The sequence below is a fragment of the Felis catus genome, chromosome A2, assembly GCF_018350175.1.
Source record: "Felis catus isolate Fca126 chromosome A2, F.catus_Fca126_mat1.0, whole genome shotgun sequence".
Lineage (NCBI taxonomy): Eukaryota > Metazoa > Chordata > Mammalia > Carnivora > Felidae > Felis > Felis catus.
Window position 1 is genome coordinate 167,140,336 of NC_058369.1, and position 20,825 is coordinate 167,161,160.

The 20,825-nt window shown below is 49.1% G+C and overlaps 1 long non-coding RNA gene across 1 annotated transcript; it reads right to left on the reverse strand.

The window, feature by feature from the left end:
• Positions 1-18,345: 18,345 nt before the first annotated feature.
• LOC123384098 lies at positions 18,346-20,558 on the reverse strand. The gene is made up of 2 exons (XR_006594710.1): positions 18,909-20,558; positions 18,346-18,440 (listed from the first exon to the last, which is right to left on the reverse strand). It is a non-coding gene; the product is annotated as an uncharacterized LOC123384098 (long non-coding RNA).
• Between the last annotated feature and the right edge of the window lie 267 nt (positions 20,559-20,825).

The window sequence follows — 20,825 nt, forward strand, 5'->3', positions numbered from 1 at the left end:
TGGTGCTCCGTAGAGTAAAACGCCAAGGCGAAGCTTTTCTGAATGAGTAATTCTGTTGTCGGTAAAAGACTTTTATCTCCCGTCTCAAAGCAGGAAGACAGGCCTGGCTGGCAGGAGGGGAGACAGTGCGGTTGGGAAGCAGGTATCGCAACCCCCGCCCCTCCCTGCAGCCCCTTCCCACCAGCCCAGGGTGCTAGTTGTCTTCTTCCTTCAGAGTCTGAGCCGAGACCCCCACTTTTACTAGCATGGAAATGGCTGGCACAATTTTAAAGGCATAAAACCCTCGCTCTGAATAGACCAAGACTAGGCTCTGGGCTCAGATTCAGGCACACAGCTCCTTCCCTGTACCCGGACACCTCCCCCCTCCGCTCACCGATGGCCTCACACATTGCCCAGGCCCCGGGCCTCAAATCTCAGGGAGGTGTGTCCCTTCCGTCACTGTGACTACACATTCAATGACGCGTATCAATTCTTGGGGACTGAGCAGTCAGCAAAGCCTAGCCTGACTGTCCCACGGTCTGCCTGACACCGTGGCCGTGGCCAGAGAGTTGCTGAAGCCTTGAACGTGGCTCATCTGAGCTGAGCCTGCTGCAGGCACGGATTGCAAAGACTTGAATATGGATTAAAAGGATGGGCAGCATCTCATTCATAATCTCTATAATGCCTATGTGTGGAAATGGTGATGTTTTATACAATATATTGGGTTACATGAATACACCATGAATGTTATTTCACTCTGTATTTTTTTTTAATGTTTATTTTTGAGAGAGAGAGAGAGAGAGAGAGAGCAGCAGGGGAGGGGCAGAGAGGGAGACACAGAATCCGAAGCAGGCTCCAGGCTCCGAGCTGTCAGCACAGACCTCGACGTGGGGCTTGAACTCAAGGACCGCGAGATCATGACCGGAGCCGAGGTCGGAGGCTCAACCCTGAGCGCCCCAGGCGCCCCAACTCTGTCTGTAAAAGGCTTTATGGTGGTTACTGTTGAATGTATGAGCACACGTGTGGCTCGCATCCTGCCTCTGCTGGACGATGCCCATCTCCCTCCTCTGGGTGAGAGCCCTTGGCTGGGAAGCTGAACGCTGAATCTCGCCGGAGGCGGCAGGAAGCTCTAGGACTCTAGGAAAAGCTCGTTGTTTGGACTCAGGTGAGGTACCGGCTGGCTCGGGGGACGCTGTGGCCACAAGGAAGGTCCGCTTAGATCTAATCTCGCTGTGGAGTGCCCGTGTTCGAACATTCTGAATAGACGAGGAAAGAGAAGAATTTTCACATGCTTTCACAAGACATGCGGGGCAAGGATTTCACCTTCCCGGTCAAAGCTTTCCCAAACAGCAACACTCATAGCCGCTTCTTTGTGAGCCCAGCAGTCAGAGGGAGCGAGACGGGAGCCTGGGGCCCTACTGCCACCGCCCGCCCAGCTCCGTGGCTGGAGCCCGGCTGTCCTGCACGCGTCAGGTACAGAGCCTGGCCCCGGCCTGGCCGCCGGGGTTCTGGAAATGCCAGCTCGGCTCAGCCCCCAGGTGGCCCTGCTGTGCGAAGCCCAAAAAGTGGGAGAAGGAAGCCGAGTGACATCACCAAATTCTGCTCTGTCGGAGAGCAGACAAGACACGGGTGAGGGACAGCCGGGCGGAAGGATTGCAACAACATAGCAGGATTTGGTGACGGGTGGTGAAGAGGCAGCCAGGGCCCCTTCGGGGAGAGGGCCAGGACAGGCTGGGGCCAGGCCGGGCAAGGGGCTCGGATCAGGAGCTGCTTCTGAGCAAGATCCTTTCGACTCTCGTCTGGGTTGCCAGTGCTAGCGATATGAAACCAAAAATACATACAGTTGGGTCTCACTATTCACAGTACCTGGTGTTCCGTAAAGTTGCTGAATCAGGGACGGCCGGACCGTCGCTCCCGGGAGAAACACAGGGCTAGCTCCTGCAAAGCTGTGCTCACAACATGTTCGTCAACTGGTGACTACACTATCTTGCTCGTGTGTGTTTCTGTGTGAGACACTTTACGGAATATACAATGCTGGCTCATTAACACTGAGCTCATGCCAACAGCACCGTGACTCAGCCTGAAGGAAGCTTCTCTGGCACACGCGTCCTCCCCAGAAGGCACACGTAGCCCCTTGCGTTTAGGAGCCTCAGACAGCCCTGCAGGGCCGGGCACGGGGGCACGTCCAGCAGGGAAACACCAACGAAAATGCGAAATGGAAACCACGTGGCACTAAATAGACCTCGAAAGGGACACGTGTTCACAGCATGACTGAAACCAGAAAGCAGAGCCGGGAAGGGGCAGCTCAGGCCACGTTTGCTCCCTGTGCACGTCTGTAACGCCCCTGAAATCCCTCCAGCTATGGACTCTGAGGGTCCAGGTGAGTCTTAGCAGGTAGGTAAATTCACAAATACGGAATCCGTGAATAAGGAGGGTCTGTAACCTTGACAGTGAATTGCTTAGTCTCCCTTTCCTTAGTCTTATTTTCTCACTACAAAAACACTGCATTGAGAAAAAAATTTTTAAATAACTAAAAGTATGGAAAAGAAGAGAAAAACCAATGATCACATCTGACTTCAATTCAGTCTTTGATGTATGCTCTTAAATATACATTAAATAAAGAGGGTTTATGGTGTGTGTAGTTTTTCCTGCATTTTTCACTTTATCTCATGAGCTTGTCTCCATGAAATAGTCTTTAAAAATATCTTTAAAATGCAACTAATATTTATCACAAAAATAATAGTCATTATAGGAAAACTTGAAACCCAGGAGAAAGTACAAAGAAGAAAATGAAGGAAATTAAAATCGTTTTCCCGTTCCCTCTTCACCCTTAGGAGACAGTCAATTGAGAGTTTTGTACATTTCTTACAGTATTTTCATACTACTGAAATGATATTAATGCCGGCTAACATCGATGGAGGGTTTATACTTACCAGGCAATTTGAAATGTACAAAATGTAATCCTGGCAACAGCCACATGCATAAGATATCATCCTTCCTATTTCATGGATCAGGAAGGTGGGGCTGGAACAGGTTAATTAACCTGTTAATTTTATCTGTGATTAGTTAAAAATCATACAACTAGTGAACTGTTGAGGCCAGAATCCAAATTCTTACCCCTTTTGGCTCTAAAAGCTGTGTAACTGACCACACAGCTACGTGTCGGGGTCTGTGTGTGGTAATAGTGGGGACCCGGGGACACACCTCCAATGTTCTTGGAAACGCAATGCCGTATCCATCGTTCACAGAGCCTATAACTCATTTAACCATGTCATTATTGTTTCATATTTGCATTATTCACAATTGTCACTTTTATTAATAAAGCCCAATTGAAGACACTGATAATAACTGGACATAATTCTAGACTCCTCCACATGGAAATTATCTCACAACTTTGGATAAACATTACAAAATTTAATTTCCAAAAGTTTACACCAGAGTGGCAAATGTGTTGCCTCTTTGACGTTTTTGTGTTGTCTTTTTTTTTTTAAGTTTTGACAGTTTAATAGGCAGAGGGTACAATTATGCAATTATTTTGTATATGATTTGTTTTGTTTTATAATTTTTAGCATCAACTCTTACACTTATTTTGTGTAACCTTCAATCTTGACGCTATTATAAGTGATATTATTTTTATTTCAGCTTCCAGCTGTTTAATGCTAGCATACAGAAATACCACTGCTTGCGTTTTGATCTTGCTAAACTCATTAATTCTCATACCATTTTGTAGGTTCTTTTGATCTTTCTACCTAGATGATCATGTCATGTGAACACACAGTTTTACTTCTTCCTTTCTAATATGTATGAATTTTCTTAATTTTTCTTTCTTTACTCCACTGGTGACAACCTCAGGTCCGATGTGGAGTGGACCCTGTGGGAAAGCCCACCTGCCCTTGACCCCGTCCATGGGAAAGGCAACAGATCTGTCACCCGTGAGGACATCACTAGCTGCAAACTCTTCGGAGGTGCCCTTTATCGGGTTCAGACACAGCTTTCTATTCTGAGGTTGCCAAGAATTTTTTTTTTTTATCATGAACAGGTCTTGAATTTTGTCAAAACTTCTTCTGCATCTATTGAGGTAACTATATGGTTTTTCCTTTTTCATAATGCATGTCACATGTCGACACAGAAAAATCCTTAATTTTTTATCAAACCAGATATGTATTTCATGAGTACATGAGAAGTCTCTATCATGATCATAGTGTAATTATCCTAGGAATACAATGGTTTAACATTTGCATACGTATTCAAAGGGCAACATTTAATAAGAATCCCTGATTTTACTTTCTTAAACATTTCTTCAAAATTTAATATTTGAAACGTTAGTACTAACCACTTAATAAGGAAATAACAAAGGTGCCCTCATTAAAATAGGGACCAAACAAGGTAATAATGTGATAGCATTCCCTGCCAATTAAACAGACAAAATAAAAAAAAATAATACTCAATAATGCCAGTGAACTGAGGACACTGGCACTCTTAATGGTGCAAACTTTTGGGGAAGAGATTTTGCAGAGAGAAATTTAAAAAGTGTTAATCAATGGATACACGTAAACTGGAGCTCATCAGAGTGAACAGTCTTCTCTTTGAAAGATCATTAAGAAAATGAAAAGGGAAACCACCAGTGGGGAGCAAATGTTTGCCTAACACCTATCTGATGAAGGCTTGTATCAGAATCCAGAAGGAGCTCTTATGATTCAACAATGAGACAAACAACTTCATTTTTAAAAGGGTGGGCAAAAGATTTGAACAGATGCTTCACCAAAAAGGTGTACAGACAACGAATGAGCCTGACAAATGGCTCTGAGCCATTTGTCATCAGAAAAATACAACGAAAATCACAACGAGACATCACTACAGACCTATCAGAAGCACTAAACTTCTGGCAAAAGCTGGCAAGTGGGACTCTCACGCTTTTCCGGTGGGAATGCAAAATGGTACAGCTACCTTGGGAAACAGGCTATCATTGTCTTATAAAGTTAAACATAAACTTACCGTACAAGCCCATCCCAGATATTTACCCAAGATAAACAGAAGTGTATGCCTTCGCATAAAGACCCATACGTGAATGTTTATATTCGCCTCATTCATAATAGCTCCAAACTGAAAACAACCCAAATGTCCATTACTGATGAATGGATAAGTGAAATGTCAAATACGATAGAAGAGAATACTAGTCAGAAATTAAGGGAAACAAGCCACAATCGTCCATGCAGGAACACGGGCAAACCTCAAAAGCATCCTGCCAAGTGACAGAAGACATACATAAAAGCCTACAAATTATATGATTCTAATAATAGAACATTTTACAGAAGATAAACTATAGGGACAGAGATCAAATCAGTGGTTTCCAGGGTCTTGGGGTAGGAATAAGGAGTTTATTGAAAAGGCATGAAAATCTGGAAGGTGGCGCAAGTTTTTTTTTTACATTGGTTGCGGTCATCATGATTACATGACTGTGTACATTTGTCAAACCTCATCTAAGTGTACGTTCAAGGGGTACATTTTAATGTATATCAATTATACCTCAATAAACGTGACCAAGGAAAGAGGAGAGCAAAATTCCAAATATAAGCCAACAAACAGAAGAAAACCACTTCTCTGTATGTCTTTAATATTGTACCATCGACCATCTATTCCTTGGCGCTATGGCTTTAGGCCTCCTCGGTTCTTATTAAAATGCAAACACCTTTGTGGTGCGGGAAACATCAAAGTTTTTTCTATCATTAATGCCATCTGGCCCAATAATCTCAAGCGTCCAATAATCTCAGGCTAAACAGAACAAAAATGGAGAATGTGGAAAGCTCAGTGGGGTCATAAGCATTTCTGGGGAGGTCAGAAAGGTCAGCTCAAGGGTGCAGGTAAGCTGGACAGATGGAATTAGGGCCTCAGGATATGCTTGGGGCGGTGGGGAGAATGCCTGAGAGCCTGATGGCGGGGGTCTCTTCCCCACCCAACTTTCTGCTCACCAGGCTTCCTTTACAGCCTCAGCACCCCCCGCCCCACCCCATCACAGCATGGAACAGTGCGAAAATGTCATCACGGGACCACTGCCAATGTGGAAAGGGTGAGCAATCGCCCATGTGTATAAGATGAGCCATGGCCCTCAAAGAGCAAAGTGGCCCCGTTCACAGGGGTTCCCTCCACTTTCCATCCAGACGGCTAGGGTGGAATCTATCAGAGAACTCTCCTTGCTCTGGGAAAAAAACAGTTTTTCTTAGCAGAATGGACAGAATTTGGTATTTTTGTTTCTCTCTGACCTTTTTCTCAGAAGCCACAGTTTCAGCAAATGTCAGGGTTTGCCCTGGGAGGGGCCTGGTACCTTTGAGAGAGAGAGAGAGAGAGAGAGAGAGGGAGGGAGGGAGAGAGATGCTATGCTCTCCCTTGGCTACCTCCGACCTCTCAGGTCAGGAAAATTCAGCTTCTCCCAGCTGGAGGGTCCTTTAACATCAAGGGTTAGCGTTAAGCCAGAATATTCTATTGCTGTCCTGCATTTCAGAAACACTTGAAACAGAAGCTACAGACGGTTTCCAACTGTGCGAAGGAAGGTGGTGGAGGCTGCCGAATGTGGGGGCGGGGGCCGGCCAGCCCCTCCTGTGAGGGTACCCTCAAGGCTGCCCTGGTCGGAAGGCAGGAGACCCCCTAACGACCTCTAAAGGCATGCTATTATTCCTTGGCAGCAAATAATGTTAGAGCATTTTAAAACCTCTTTCTAAAATGGTTCCAAATGTCCTATTTCCTGTGAAGGGTACAGGCCGTCTCGGAAACAGCCTCTAAAGAGCAAACTAACTAACAGTGCTTTGTGGGAGGGGGAGGGAGGAGTCTGGGATGTGTCGTACTCACATATGGCAAGTGTCTACCGAAATCATAAATGAATTTTAGAATCTGAATTAAAGTATGGCAGGCATGTACCAAGACCCACATAAAAATCTATTTAAAAATCAATAAGTATATTAATAATAAATCCCAAACCTGCCTTTTCTATCACTCAAACTTGCCATTTATTATTGTAAAAGTATCTAAGAAGCTAATTTTATCTTAACTATTCATCGTTCTATTTGACTAGTCAGCCAAATGTATAAGAATGATGTGTTTTAAAGTCATGGGGAAAGGTAGTGTTCCCTTTATACAGTGTCCAGAATTCTTCAGTGGCCATCACTGCACTGGGACATTACCACAAGCCTATGATATAATTTTTAGCTCTCACTTCGGAAATGAGGCAACTGAATTTCAGGAAGAAAATAAGGGATTTGCTCAATACAACTATGTTATGGGCTAAGCCCACAGCCCAATCCAGGCTCCCTGATGTCTGGTGATTTCCCTGATTCGACACTGGCATCCTGGGAGCCAGGCATCCGTGGAGGAAGAAGCAGGCTGCGGTGGGGGGGAGGGGCAGGGCACCAGGCCCCCCCCCACTCCAAGGCCTATCATCGGACACTGGGTCCTGGCCGGGGGAAGCTCTGATCCATGCAGAGAGGCTTTCTAATCTTCCTACTCCACCTGGGGAAGGGAAAGAATCTCCAACCAGGGAGTTTCCAGGGGAGGAAGTGGTAGACGTGGGGAACGTTCCAGCTGGTCTCTCAGAACTGGCAGACGGAGGGAAGTCCGAGGTTGCAATAAACACGCGAACTCTCAGGGGGCTGTCTGAGGCCAGCTTGAACTGGAGGCGTCTGCCTCTCCTCTGGGGTCGTATCTGAACGTGCACCTTTATCCGCAAGCCTGGATGATGCACCGCTCTTCCCCGGCACCGTGAGGGAGGCCTTTCTTGCCGAAGGCCTGGGCTCAGCCGCTCGGAGCGCCGCGGAGGAAGGCAGCGGTGCGTGCTGAGCCCCTGTCCTGGCCGCGGCGCCGTGAACGTGGGGGCCCTTCAGGGAAAGCGGCTCACGGGAGGAGCTGGAGGGCTCCTGCCTCCAAGGACAGCCTGCCCACGCACACGCACACAGAGCCACCAGCGAGGCTCAGGTTAGAGGGGTCTGTGCCACATGCGACACACAAAGGGGGTCGCTTTTTCTTCTGTTCTCTTCCGGTGAATTTTTTTTAGACACGTAATCCAGCAAATTAAGCTCTGGGAAGATAAAGCCATTTTTTTTTTATATATTTGTTTTTAATGTTTATTTATTCTTGAGATAGAGACAGAGCGTGAACGGGGGAGGGGCAGAGAGAGAGGGAGACACAGAACCTGAAGCGGGCTCCGGGCTCCGAGCCGTCAGCACAGAGCCCGACGCGGGGCTCGAACCCACGAACCGTGAGATCACGACCTGAGCTGAAGTCGGATGCTTAATGGACTGAGCCACCCAGGAGCCCCAATGAAGCCATTTTTAAGTGGACACTGTCACAATATCCCCAGATCTCGAACCAACAGCGTGAGCCAAGATCGGGCTGCAGGGGATGCTACAGAAAAATATCTGGGGAAGAAAGAAAATGTAGCAGCTGTGCCCACTTTCCAAAGATCAAGGCGCTTGGCATTGGGACGGGTCTTGGGATCCACGCATATTGCTGCCATCGCTACAACTGGCAATTCTAGATAATTCAGACAAGCCAAGCAGCACATTCCGTGCCCGAGCCATCAGAAAAAGCCTGCAAGTACAGCTGTGGCTGAACAGGAGACGTTCTCAGAGTTAGCGGTCAGGCGTACAGTTTTCCAGTGTGCAGACTCTCGACTTGGGTACACACTGGAGAAGCCTAAGGAATTTTTAGAGTACTGACACCAGGGTCCTGTCCTGGGACCGTTGGGGGCACGGGTGTGGGCAGGGGGTTTCTGAGAGTGCTCCAGCTGGTCTTAGGACACAGAAGGCTTTGGGAACCACCCAACAACACAAGCTAGAAGAACCGCAAGCTGTTCCCATCTGGAAGGTTCTTCAAGAAGCAAATCCAGGAACATTAACAAGCAGACAGCAAGGAGCCACAACAGGTCCAGGCTGGGTGTGAGTTTGGCTGCCACAGTCTCAGCACCCAGATGTGTTTGGTCGCAGGGTCGGCAAACACTTGTCCCCTCCTGGCCCCTGAGGACGGAGTCTGAGGGCCCCATACACGGGTGCGTGGAAGCCAGATCCACACCTGGCCAGGACCGCCACTCAGTCAGAGCCCCCTCGGGGCAGCCCGGCCCTCACACACACGCACACTCACGGACACACTCGTGTACAAACACACACCCGCCCGAACGCACACTCGCACTCGTACACAGGCACGGGAGCCGCTCTGGAGACCATTTTTCCTCCTGGGCCTCGACTGCATCCCCGGGAAGCGTGAGCGGGTCACACACAGGGACACCTCCACCAGTTGTCAGCCAACAAAGATCAGCAGCCCTGGTGCCTATTTTTCCGTTAGTCAGTCGCAGATTTTTACTCAACAGGTCACTGGCCCGTACTCTCAAACACAACCATAGACCGTAAACCATGAAAAGTAGTGGGTCACTCCATTTAAGTCCTGCATGGACTGTTACAAGTGGATTCTCAGAAAAAGGTGTCATTAGAACCCGGTAATAATGCTGACGTCACTGCCACTAGCCGACCGTCTCATCAACCTGCCTCTGAGAACCCCCGAACAGACCCCTCCTTCCCGCGGGGGTTCAGAAGCGCCTTGCCAGCCGCGCTGTCCTTGGGTGACAGCCTCGGGCCCGCCCCCTCCCCCTCCTCGGTCGCGGCGGCCAAACATTCCCAAAGGCGAGTTGCACCCTCCTTGGTGTCCGCCGTGTCACAGGAGATCAGGACGGGGAGTGGGGCCCGGAGCTTGTCACTGCTCCTGCTGATCGTGGGCCCGGCACCGAACCGGCGTGTCAGGAAGCACTTGCTCTCTTCCCACACAGGTGACGGTCCCAGAACGAGCTCTGGGCCCATCTCCCCGGAGACGGAGCGACAAGAGGGGAGAGGATGGGACCAGGCCCTGACGCAGGAGGAGAAGGGCCGCCGTCCACGCAGCAGGTCCGCTGGGGAAGCTCCCCTTTCCGCCAGGACTCGGTTGAACCCTGGAGCAGAGGAGCCTCTGTCGGGACTTTTGCTTCAGCTCCAGAGTGGGCGAGCCTCAGGGAGAACCACTTGAACCATCTTGTACCGTAGCGGGGGCATACCTACCTCAAAGGGGTGTTGTGCGGAGCTTAATTAATTAATGTTTGTAAAGTGCTCTGGGCTCCCGGGATGAAAGGGCGCCCGAAAAGTGCAACGTATTATTATTATTAAAATGTGTTGGCGTCGGGCCCGACGCGGAGTACAGATAGACCCCGATAAAAGATGGACCACAAAAGAAGGAGAAGTTAATAGGGATGTTTCGGGCGTGCTGCTAATAGGCTCGCTGAAATTACTTCTCCCTCCTGTAATGATGATTCTGAGCAGAGATAGGATCTTAACTGCTCGCAGAACCAAAGGGTATTTCCGTGGCGGTCGTTTTGAGGACCCGGAGACTGGTGCAAAACAACAGATCGCCAACCTTGCCCCGCCTCGCCTGGCGGCAGGCAGAACTGGCCATCTCTGCTGCGGGCCGGGGAAGCCGTGTTCCCCGCGAGCCGGGATTTTTAGAAGGTGAACACATATTGAATAGGTTATCTGGGCCTCCACGTGGGAAGCGACGTGCTGATGCTTAGAGGTGATCTGAGGAAGTAGGAAATGAGTGAAGAGTTAAACGGTGCGGCTAAAGGAGAGAAAAATCCCTGAGTGCAGGCTCCCAGGCTGGGTCCCTGCTGCCGGCTCCACACGGGAGTGCGGGCCGAGCAAGTCTGAACACGCACGTCTTTATTAAAACACACAAGTTAAGTGTCTCCTGAAGTATTTGGGGCGTTTAAACGTGCCACAGCTGACAGAGTGTAATTTTTTAAAGTCCTGGCACACGGTTACACCAGGGAACGTGTATCTGTTTCTGTTCCAGGAAGAACAACAAAAGATCAGGCAGGGATTCAAACACCTTGTGCGCGCACTCTGGAGCCGCCGTAGCCCGTAAGTTCCGGGGGGTGGGATATCTCCTGCCGTTTCCGTCCCACGGATTCTGGCCCTTGGGTCCCCCCGTCGAGGTTTCAAATGAAGACACAGGCCCAGAGAGGGGAGACTCCGTAGCCACGTCATCTATCTCGTCGCTGGAAGGGCTCCGGTTCAATCAGAGGCTACTGAGGGCCCCGAATAAAAGTCTAAGGAAAGATCTCTTTGCTCTGATAATTTCCAAATGGGGATGTCCTGTGGAATGGAACAGGGTCCCGTGCACCGGTCCGAGCGCCATTAGCAGCCACCAGAGCTGTGGGGCGCTGCCACACCCCCCTCACCTGACCTCAACTAACCCTCGAGAGAAGGTGCGGTTCCAGCCGATTTTCCACCAGAATTAAAGCTCCATGTGACCGGTTCGATGAGGACGCACAGCCTGCGTCTCTAAGCACCCAGTTCAGTGCTTGTTGGTGGTGGTGCCCGTCTTGTCACTGCCGTGGCCTCTGACCTTCCGCCGTGGCTCCTGTCCAGGCCGGGCCGGGGCCTGGTGGCTCTCGTGAGCTTATCGCTTCCTCCCTCCCGTGCGGTAATGTACTCGACAGCAAGTGTGGGATTTACTTATGTCCTCTGGTGTGCTCTGTAGTGATTAGTAAGGTTAAGACGTGTGGTTACTGCTTTTATATCCGGCTCTGCAAGGATTTTCCCATTTTCTAGCACATACAGGGAAACATGCAAGAGGGTATGGGGTTTTTGCGCTTAGGTGTGCGACCCTCCGAAAGGAAATACGAAAGGGGCATCGCAGGGGGAAAATAAATGTAAGTGAAGTAAGCCATCTGTAAGTATTCACAGGTAGAATCAGGGATCAGAACAGAGTCTTCAGGCTCCCCCGGCTGGTCCCCCCTTATAAGGTGGTGTCGGAACCCAGAGAGAAGGTGGCCGCCACTGGAGTGGATCTGTCAGCAGTAGAAGCAGGACCAGGATGCAGGTGTCCGAACACTGAGCCCACTGACCCCGGAAGGCAACGAGGGCCTGGCCTACGTGCCCGTGGAAACATCAGGTCTGAGTAGGTGACCACTGAAACGATGTGGCCTGTCTCCCGCTCCCTCACCACATGTGTCCTTCATTACAGCATCCGGAGAGCTGATGACAGTGGGAGCTGATCCGGAGAGCCTCGAGATCGAAGCGTGTTCTTAGTTCCGCCATCCGGCCTCCCTGACTTTTGCAGAGAAGGACTTTGAAAAACAATGGCCAAGTCTCAAGACCAAGGTCGATTACAGGTTATGAACCTGTAAGGAACGTTTCCCTTCTCAGAATGGATACGTGCCCCGTTTGCCAGAAGTAGAATTTTGGTGTTAAAACTCTTACTTCTCACGTGGAACTTTATTATAGAATTAGATATGATCACATGTAGCTATACACATGTGTGTATTTTGCCTCCAGACAATCATGAAGTTGATGGTAGCAATGATCCCTCATTCATGTACAGTCCTTCGAAATCACTACTGAAAAGATATGACAACTTGAAATATGAAATATTTAGTAAGTCTGGAAGTGCCAGCCCTCCAACTCTGTTCTTCAATACCGTAGATTTGGTTTGTTTCTATCACAAAATGTCACGCTGGGGCTCTGACTGGGATTTCGTCGAATCTATGGGTCACGATGAGTCTGGTTGTTTTCTCCTTCTTGATATTCAGAGAATGACTATAATTCAATCAGGTCTGAAAAATTCTTTGTGTGATGAAAGAGACCACGTAAATCAGATGAGATTAAAAAAACCCAAAAAGTCTAAAATTTCTGCTGGGAACAGAGAAAATCTAGCTATAAACAAACATTTTACCTAAAAAATTTAGTTCATCTATTACAAAACCCTTATAGTTTCTAATATTCATGCTAAGTTTCTACATTCCTACTAATATATTTCTAAATTAATTTGTCATTTGTTTTAAACATTAAGTTAATATTAAAGTTAACACGAAATTGATTTTAATGTTATTGGATTAAAAAAATTTACTATTTAATAATTACTTAATATCATTAGTTACTGATTGATAAGTAATGAAAAACTGGAATTGCTTAAAAATACTGTATCAATTATTATTTATTACTATATTTCATACATTCTTAAATTTATGCCAATTTCTTTTTATTATTAATTTTTTTATGTTTTTATTTATTTTTGAGAGAGAGAGAGAGACTGAGTGCGAGCGGGGGAGGGGCAGAGAGAGAGGGAGACAGAGGATCCGAAACGGGCTCCAGGCTCCGAGCTGTCAGCACAGAGCCGGATGCGGGGCTCGAACCCACAGACCGCGAGATCACGACCTGAGCCGAAGTGGGACGCTTAATCGACTGAGCCACCCAGGCGCCTCAAGTTATGCCAGTTTCTTAAAAATAGGGTAAAATAAAAAAAAAATAGGGTAAAATATTTATTTCCATTTTAAGTTACCAATGCTACTTTGGGTGTGTTCATTTCTCCTCATGTTTTACGTCCTTTAAGCCCAAATCAATCTCCTAACAACACTGAGAGCAGCTACTGGTAATAGATTAATCCACAGTACAGGAAACTAATTGCTCTGGGAGCCACGCACTGTCTCCCAGGCCATCTAGGACCCCGCACCCGTGGCACCTGCCGTACATGCCGCCTGGCTCTCATCAGAGAGGAGGAGAAACTACCAGAAACTCATCAGTCAGTTGCTTCCTAGTGCTCCGATTAGAGCTGCAAACGAGGGGACCGCCCTATCACGTGTGGTCCCTCAGCTCTGGACATGAAGTAAGTAGAAAACTACTTACTATTTTGCCACAGCAGCAGGGGGGAGGGGGGTCCCTGTAGAGCACGAAAGGCGCTCAGCACCCGCAACCCGACACGAGCCGTCAAGCACGCATCAGAGGCGCCAGGGAAATTGAGGCAGATATTTGCTAACGTCCGAGGTCAGGCAGCATTACTGGGTTAGCCATTTTGTCGTGACAGGTATGAGAACTGTCCGTATGTTTTAGGAACGCGTGGAAGAAGGGACGCATCATCATCATGTCTCCGTTTACTCTAAAATATTTCTGCAGAAGAAGAGCTGAAGAAAATACGGGGACATTTTACTAAGTGCAGGTCACAGGCCATTTTATTAAATGCAGCATTTAGGAGTCTACTCTCTTCACTTCTCTATATGTTTGAAACTGTTCTTAATTAAAAATGTTAACATCCACTTCATAAAGACCGGAAGGTGCCATGTGGCTTCTCTGGCCCCGGGGGCAACAGTGGGAAGAAACCGAACCTCACGGATCACAATTCCGACCAGCCTGGAACCGGTACAGTGCAAACCTGTGTCTTTGATGAGATTTCGACGCCTTTAAACACTTTAAGTACTTGTTAAAGTCACAGGAACAAAGAGTCAACTGGTTAGTATACAGAGGGTGGGTAAAAGGAAAATGTTTCCAGCCTAATGATTTAAGAAAAGTATCTGCGGGACTTATCTGCACTCAGAGCCATACAAATCAGAGACAATAAACACTCAGACTTTGAGGATGACGTCTCTCACTGCCACACAGTTGGCTAAACAAGTTCAGCTCATGCGACCTTCCAGTATGTTCCGTAACAGCCTTATTACCCTTAATAACTGCCCGTCAGAATGAAAGATCCAGAACGCCCACTGGACTTGTCAGTTCCCTACGTAAAAACTGTCCTTGAAAGACCCCTGGTCACCCCGAGGCCAAGCGCAACCGTCCTGCCCCATCCCTCGGCACTCGCTGCCTCTCACTGCTGTGCCGGCCTCGCGTGTCCGCAAGGTTCCCGGGCCTGAGTCACCCCACTCGCTTTCAACTTCGCCACACGCGCGCGGGCACACACACAGGCCCTGCTCCCATCTACCTGGCGAACATCTCCTCGCCCTTGGAAATGACTGTGGTCTTTCCTGGGACCCTCCCCGCAGCTCAAGGGACTGGGCGCCCGTCCTGTGCGCACGGGACCACCACTCCCGCGGCCCGCCCCTCCTCAACAGGCACCTCTTGCTCTGCGCCTCCCAGCCCGGCCACAGGGCTGACTCCTAGGAAGTGCTGTCCTAAATGGAACTGAAGTCAAACATATCCCGTGTAACGTTTCCCTAAAAGCAATTTCAAGGAATCCAGGGGACAAAGAGATTTTAATGGATGAGCCACAGACACACCGTAGAGAAAGGTTTCCATAACCCCAATGTCCACCAGCAAGTCCTGTCTGACGGCCTGTTTTCTGGTTTTAATCTTAGTCGGTCTCTCTGTAACCCCCCAGACGTCAGAGAAATCAGGCCGGACGTAAGAGATTGAAGGTCTCACCGGGTAGAAGAATGCAGAAATGCACATAGACTTTAACCATGTCAGATCTCTCAGCCACGTCCTTCCGACTCACAGCTGCCTACTTTGGTTCCTCATTGTCCCTCGGAGGAGGAAGAAATGAGAGGACACGTGCCAAGAGGCACTGACTTCTGCACTGTCGCTGGGAGGCTCAGCGCTCAAGGCCGTGAGCAATCCTGGAACACGTTTTGCTGCCCCAGCCCCTGAGAGGGTTTGCTCCGATGGTCTCGGTGTCACATTTGCTTTGCTTCTGGGAGACGGCATCTGGGGACGTGCCCAGAACCCTGACCCCTTTTAAAGGGAGTCCTGCCCTCCTTACCCTCAGTGTTGGAAATACCGGTAACATGTCTTTCGGTGTTTCTAGAAATCTACGTGTTCCTTCCCACCTGGCTCTTTTTAAAATGTCATTACTATTTACAGGGTGTGTTGTGGCTTTTTGCCTGTGTTTGCCAAACATGTCGAAGAAATGATTGAGGTCTTTTAAAATCACTTTAATTCTGGAGGGGCTGGACCCGTCGATTAACTGCTGAGTCAGCTTTTTCATCGTCCAAAGATCTTTCTTGAAGCTAGCACACTCCGTGCACAAATCTCTTCACCACCATGTACAAACTCCGCTCAACTTTAAGCATCAAGGATTGCTAGGATTGCTTTACGGGATGCCTATACCCCAGAGGGGCCTGGTGAATATTTACTGTTGAATAAGCTTAGTCCCACCGGCTTGTTTTTTTTTTTTCTCTTCCAAATCAATAGTATTGAGAACAGGTTCATACACATTGCAATAACCTAGTAGCATATGAAGATAACACGTGAGATTGTTACATGTATATCTAACCGTGTGGTTTTTGAACAGGAAGGTTTGGTGTGCCTAAAATCCTTTTTTATCAAAGGCGAGAGTTATTTTACTTTATTTTTTAGTTTTACTAAAAGCGTGTATATCTAAGGTGTACAGCAGCATGATTGGACATACACAGTGAAATGAGCACTTCGGTCGAGCTAATTAATGCAGCCGTCGTCTCACACAGTTCCCTTCCGGGTGTGGGGCGGGGGCACCTGACTGCGCTCTCTCCGAAAATTCCCAGTGTTCGCACGGCACTGCTGACGGCCTTGGACCTCTAGACTCCCTCGCCCTACGGAGCGTCCCCCCCATTTCCCCCACTCCCCTAGGACACTGGTAACCGCAGCCCTCGCCTCTGCATCCGTGGGTCGTACGAGGAGTTGTAGGAGTTGGACCTTTTGCGTGTTTGGTGCCACATATAAATGAGGTCACGCAGGGTCTGTGTCTCTGCGTCTGGCTTATTTCACTCAGCACGTCGTCCTCCAAGTCCATCCACGTTCTTGTGACCGGCAGGATTTCCTCCTCTTTCGTGGCTGCGCGCCACCGTCCTCCCCCGTGCACCCACCGGTGGCCGCAGGCTGTGTCCAGGCCTCGGCTGGTGCGAATAATTCCCAAGCCGCCGGTGCCGCGTGCTGGAGACCGACTTCTCGTCGGGTCAACGCCAACGCTCTCTGAGCCCAGAGCCGCACCCCCCCATGGCTGCTCTACTTTCTGATTTCTCGGTGGGGGTGTGTTCTCCGCACACAGTCCTCTTCAAGTCCTGCTGCCTCTCGTGCCGGGCTGGCGATCTCAGCCACGCCGGTCACCTCCGAGGACTTTCCTTTTGCCGCACGTAATTGCCAATCCGGGGTGCTCTGTGATAAACTGGGGAACTCTCCTCCACAGCCTCTCACGTGAATTGTGCATCACGCAGCCCCCAAACCGCACTCAAACGTTCCCGTGTGCGTGTTCTCCATCACCCATTTAATGCTTTCTGGAGAGCGGACTCTAGAGACAGGCTGCCCACAGGCACCACACCCGGGTCTCCGCTGGGCCGGGCCCCTTTGATCCTTGTGGGGAAAGACCACACGCCCGTGTTCATGGGTACGTGCAGCAGGGCTGTTTCTGCCAGATTCTTGGACGCTTCTTGAGACAGATTTGCGGTGTACATGTGAGGGGACGCTTCCTCAAGCTGCTGCATCCTAAACTACCCAGAGATACTGCGGCTGATTTTAAACGCTGTGAGACAGGGCTTGCTTCCTCTGATATACTCAAGAACAAGGTCAAGTATTTTGAGCTCTCTAAAAGAAAAACGAATTTCCCCGTATTCTTATGGCCACTGCCTCCGGTCATGTGGCTCACTTTTCAGAACGCCTTCCCAGAACCATCCGAGAGCTCAGAGCACGGCCTGCAATTTGAGCCAGCTTTCAGCCTCACCACGCAAGCAGGCCAGGCAAAGATGCACTCTAAGTACGCGCTAAATGGACATCTTGGCCCAGGAAACGACAACGTCAGCAGCGGCGGCGGCATCTTTGACAATGAAGGACAAGGATACGCACGGCAATGGAGGCTGGAGAGCGGAGAGGCTGTCCTCGGGCCTCCCGGTGCGCGTGTGCCCGTTTCCTGCTTCTGAGGGTTTCCTGGCCTGCTGGCTCTTCCTCACTGATCTGTTTGCAGGACACCTTCCCCGGGGCCACACGTCTCACCGTGTCCTGGGTAATTATAACTATGTAAGGAATCCCAAGAAAATGCCAGCTCTTTAGCGACCTAGAGTATTTGACATTCTCTCCGATAAAAACCAGTTGGTTGAAGGATTTAAAAGTCATGCAACACGTGGCTGAAAACAGGATCCAACTTGAAGGAATTGAAACTTGGGGGGTGTAGATCTGAATAATTGAGATCTGACCGTAGAAAACAGCATTTTCTACCGAATTAGATTTTCATATTATACGGTCGTATTCTCAAATACTCTTGAAGATGCAGAAATAACAAGCAATTCACCGACCTATAAAGGAGGAGAGTAAAAACTGCTGAACGGGAGTCCTGGAGAAAAGAATATTCTAATTAGCAAACTACGATGTTTACCCGAGAATTAATAGGAAAAGCCTCTGTATCGTCGCCATGTCGCTGCTCAGGGAGCAAGGCTCCGTAAGTGGACTTTAAGTGACTTCTCTTGTGGAAGACACTGCAGCATGACTCCAGGTCACCATTTCAAAGCTTGTGGTAACCCCCTCTGCCCACGTCGCGGGTGCAAATGTCTGCAGGCTCTTCCCCCGGGGGCTGTTGGGACATACAGGACACAAGGCTGCAGGTGTCATGACTCCAGGAAAGCAGTTAACGGTATCACGTGTTTTACTTATTAGCTGTTTCATTTTCAAAGGGAATGTGTCACAACGGTGATATGTTGTACGTGGACGTGGCACCTGCAGCTGGACAGAAGGAAAATGGTAACGTTGGTCTCTGCCTTCGTCCTTTGCAAGAATATCACCACGCTACTCCCCAAGATTACTATCTACGCTTTACTTAACATTCGGAAAACACGTGACCACTGTCTGTGATTAAGGTCAAGAATTGTTATGGAAACAAATTATGTAACTGCTGATACCGGAAGCCGATCCAAGGATAAGTCATGGTCAAGACCATGGGCACGCAAGCTAGCCTGCCTGGGTTCAAACCCAGCTCCTCCACTTTCTAGGCTATGGTTTTCGGAAGGTTCTTGAACTTCCGTAGGCCTCACTCTCCCCACTGTGAAATAAGGGTAGTAATCGCACTTGACAAATGGGTTCCTTATGATAATTTAGTCACATCTCTTAGCACGACGCTCACAGCAAAGGTTCACTGTGGTCATGAGTGGTAAGACCTTGCATCTAGGTATGGTGCCTTGTGGAGCTCCTTACCAGGCCGACACAGGGTGTGATGCACGATGCTCCTACGACACGGATTCCCACTCAGCTGAACAGGTGCATGGATTTCATCACTCTGGAGGAAGGTACGTATGGCAGGATTCTGTGCCCATCCATGCCCCTGTTTAGTATATTTACGGGTTGACTGGATGAAGACAGAGATGGCATGTCCTTGACTGAAAAAAAAAGTGCCTCCTCTCAGCTAGGAGGTCATGTCCCTCAGCCGAAAGCACATTTAAGGAGAGGGGTGTGGCATGCTTGCTTTGCAGTCCTTAAATGCTGATCCAACCCTGGTGATCGATGAAGAAAAGAAACTGCAGCCAGATCAGCCTCAAATTTTCAAATAAAATATGCTCCACCAAACTTCAGCTGACATACAAGTTTCGGGGGAGAGGCAATAAAACCAGTGGTGAATCAAGACTCAACCAGGTCTCGCAAACGTGAGACGGGTGCCTGTGAGCAAGCCCGCAGCTCCGCTAAGAAGGGGGCAAAAATCCTGCTCTCGGGCTTTGTAAGTCACTTGCAACCACCGGGACCAGGAAACCTGGTCTTACCACAGATAGACGAAAACCTCGGGTTTGGGGGCGAGTGACAAATGCAAGGAGCCCACATTGTGATACATATCGCGTGACGGAAGGCTGCTTAAAATGCATCCAATCAGGCTCCACAGGCAAAAGTTCAGATAAAACCACGAAATAAACCAGCACTCCTTCTCCCAGACCGGCGTTCAAAGAACAGGCTCGGATTTGCCGATTTTATTTGAAAGAAGCCAGTGAGCAGCCGGGATGGGTCCGGAGAGGACAGCAGAGGACCGCTCGGAGGCAGGCGACCACCCAGCTGCCGACGGCTCATGCACCGGCACCTTCACACCCCCCTCCTTGACTGTGTTCAGAACAACCTCATGAGATGGCATTTTTGTCTCTGTTCTACAAGTGAGTCTGTGTCGCAACTTCATAACGAACCTCAAAATGCTAGTGAATGTGCCCAGTCGGTGTCCGGCCCCAAGTGCAACTCTGACGTCCAAGTAACGTACGTGATGCAAAGCATTCGTAGCCAGCCAGGATGGCTGATGGATTTGGGACACTTAGCAGCGATGGAGTCACACTGCCTTTGCCCAAAATCCTGCGGTGCCTTCCGTGTAGCTCCAGGAGAAAGAACCGGAGGAACCAGCAAGTAGAAAGAAAAGAACACACATCTTGGTGCAGCAGAACCGAGCGAGTATAAATGCACGGGATCCATTCGCAAGTGGCCAGTGCCCATCGTAGGAGGGGTGGGGGCGGACGGGTCCGCTGGCCAGAGCCATCGCACAAGGGACCTCACGTTACCTGTGACATGGACTGTCCCCTTCCTGCTCTTCTGGCTTCTCCCAAGTCCCACAGACCCAAAGGGACCGTGTGTTTTCACCTTCACGAGGCCAGCAGCCTTGGACTCGGGCTACCGCCCAGTCTTCTTGCAATTAATGCGTGAGTTGGATGCTTAGAAACACGACCTTTCTATCGTGGGGACTGTTCGCACATTCAGAAAGAAAGCAGTATTTTGTACAATGTTATTGATTTTCTTAACATTTACGTATTTCTGAAAGAGAGAGACAGAGCACCAGCGGGGCAGGGGCAGAGAGAGAGGGAGACACAGAATCTGAAAAAGGCTCCTGGCTCTGAGCTGTCAGCACAGAGCCTGACGCGGGGCTGGAACCCACGAACCGCAAGATCATGACCTGAGCTGAAGTCCGACGCTTAACCCACTGAGCCACCCAGGCACCCCTTATTTTATAGATTTTTTTTTAAAGCACTAGCAATAACAGCATTATTTTAAAAATCACGTATCTCCTTTTAGCCATGTCGTTGTGCCTCAGATTCAACAAGGGGCCGCCTCTTCTGAGGTAACAATTGTTATTTTTTATTAAAATGTACC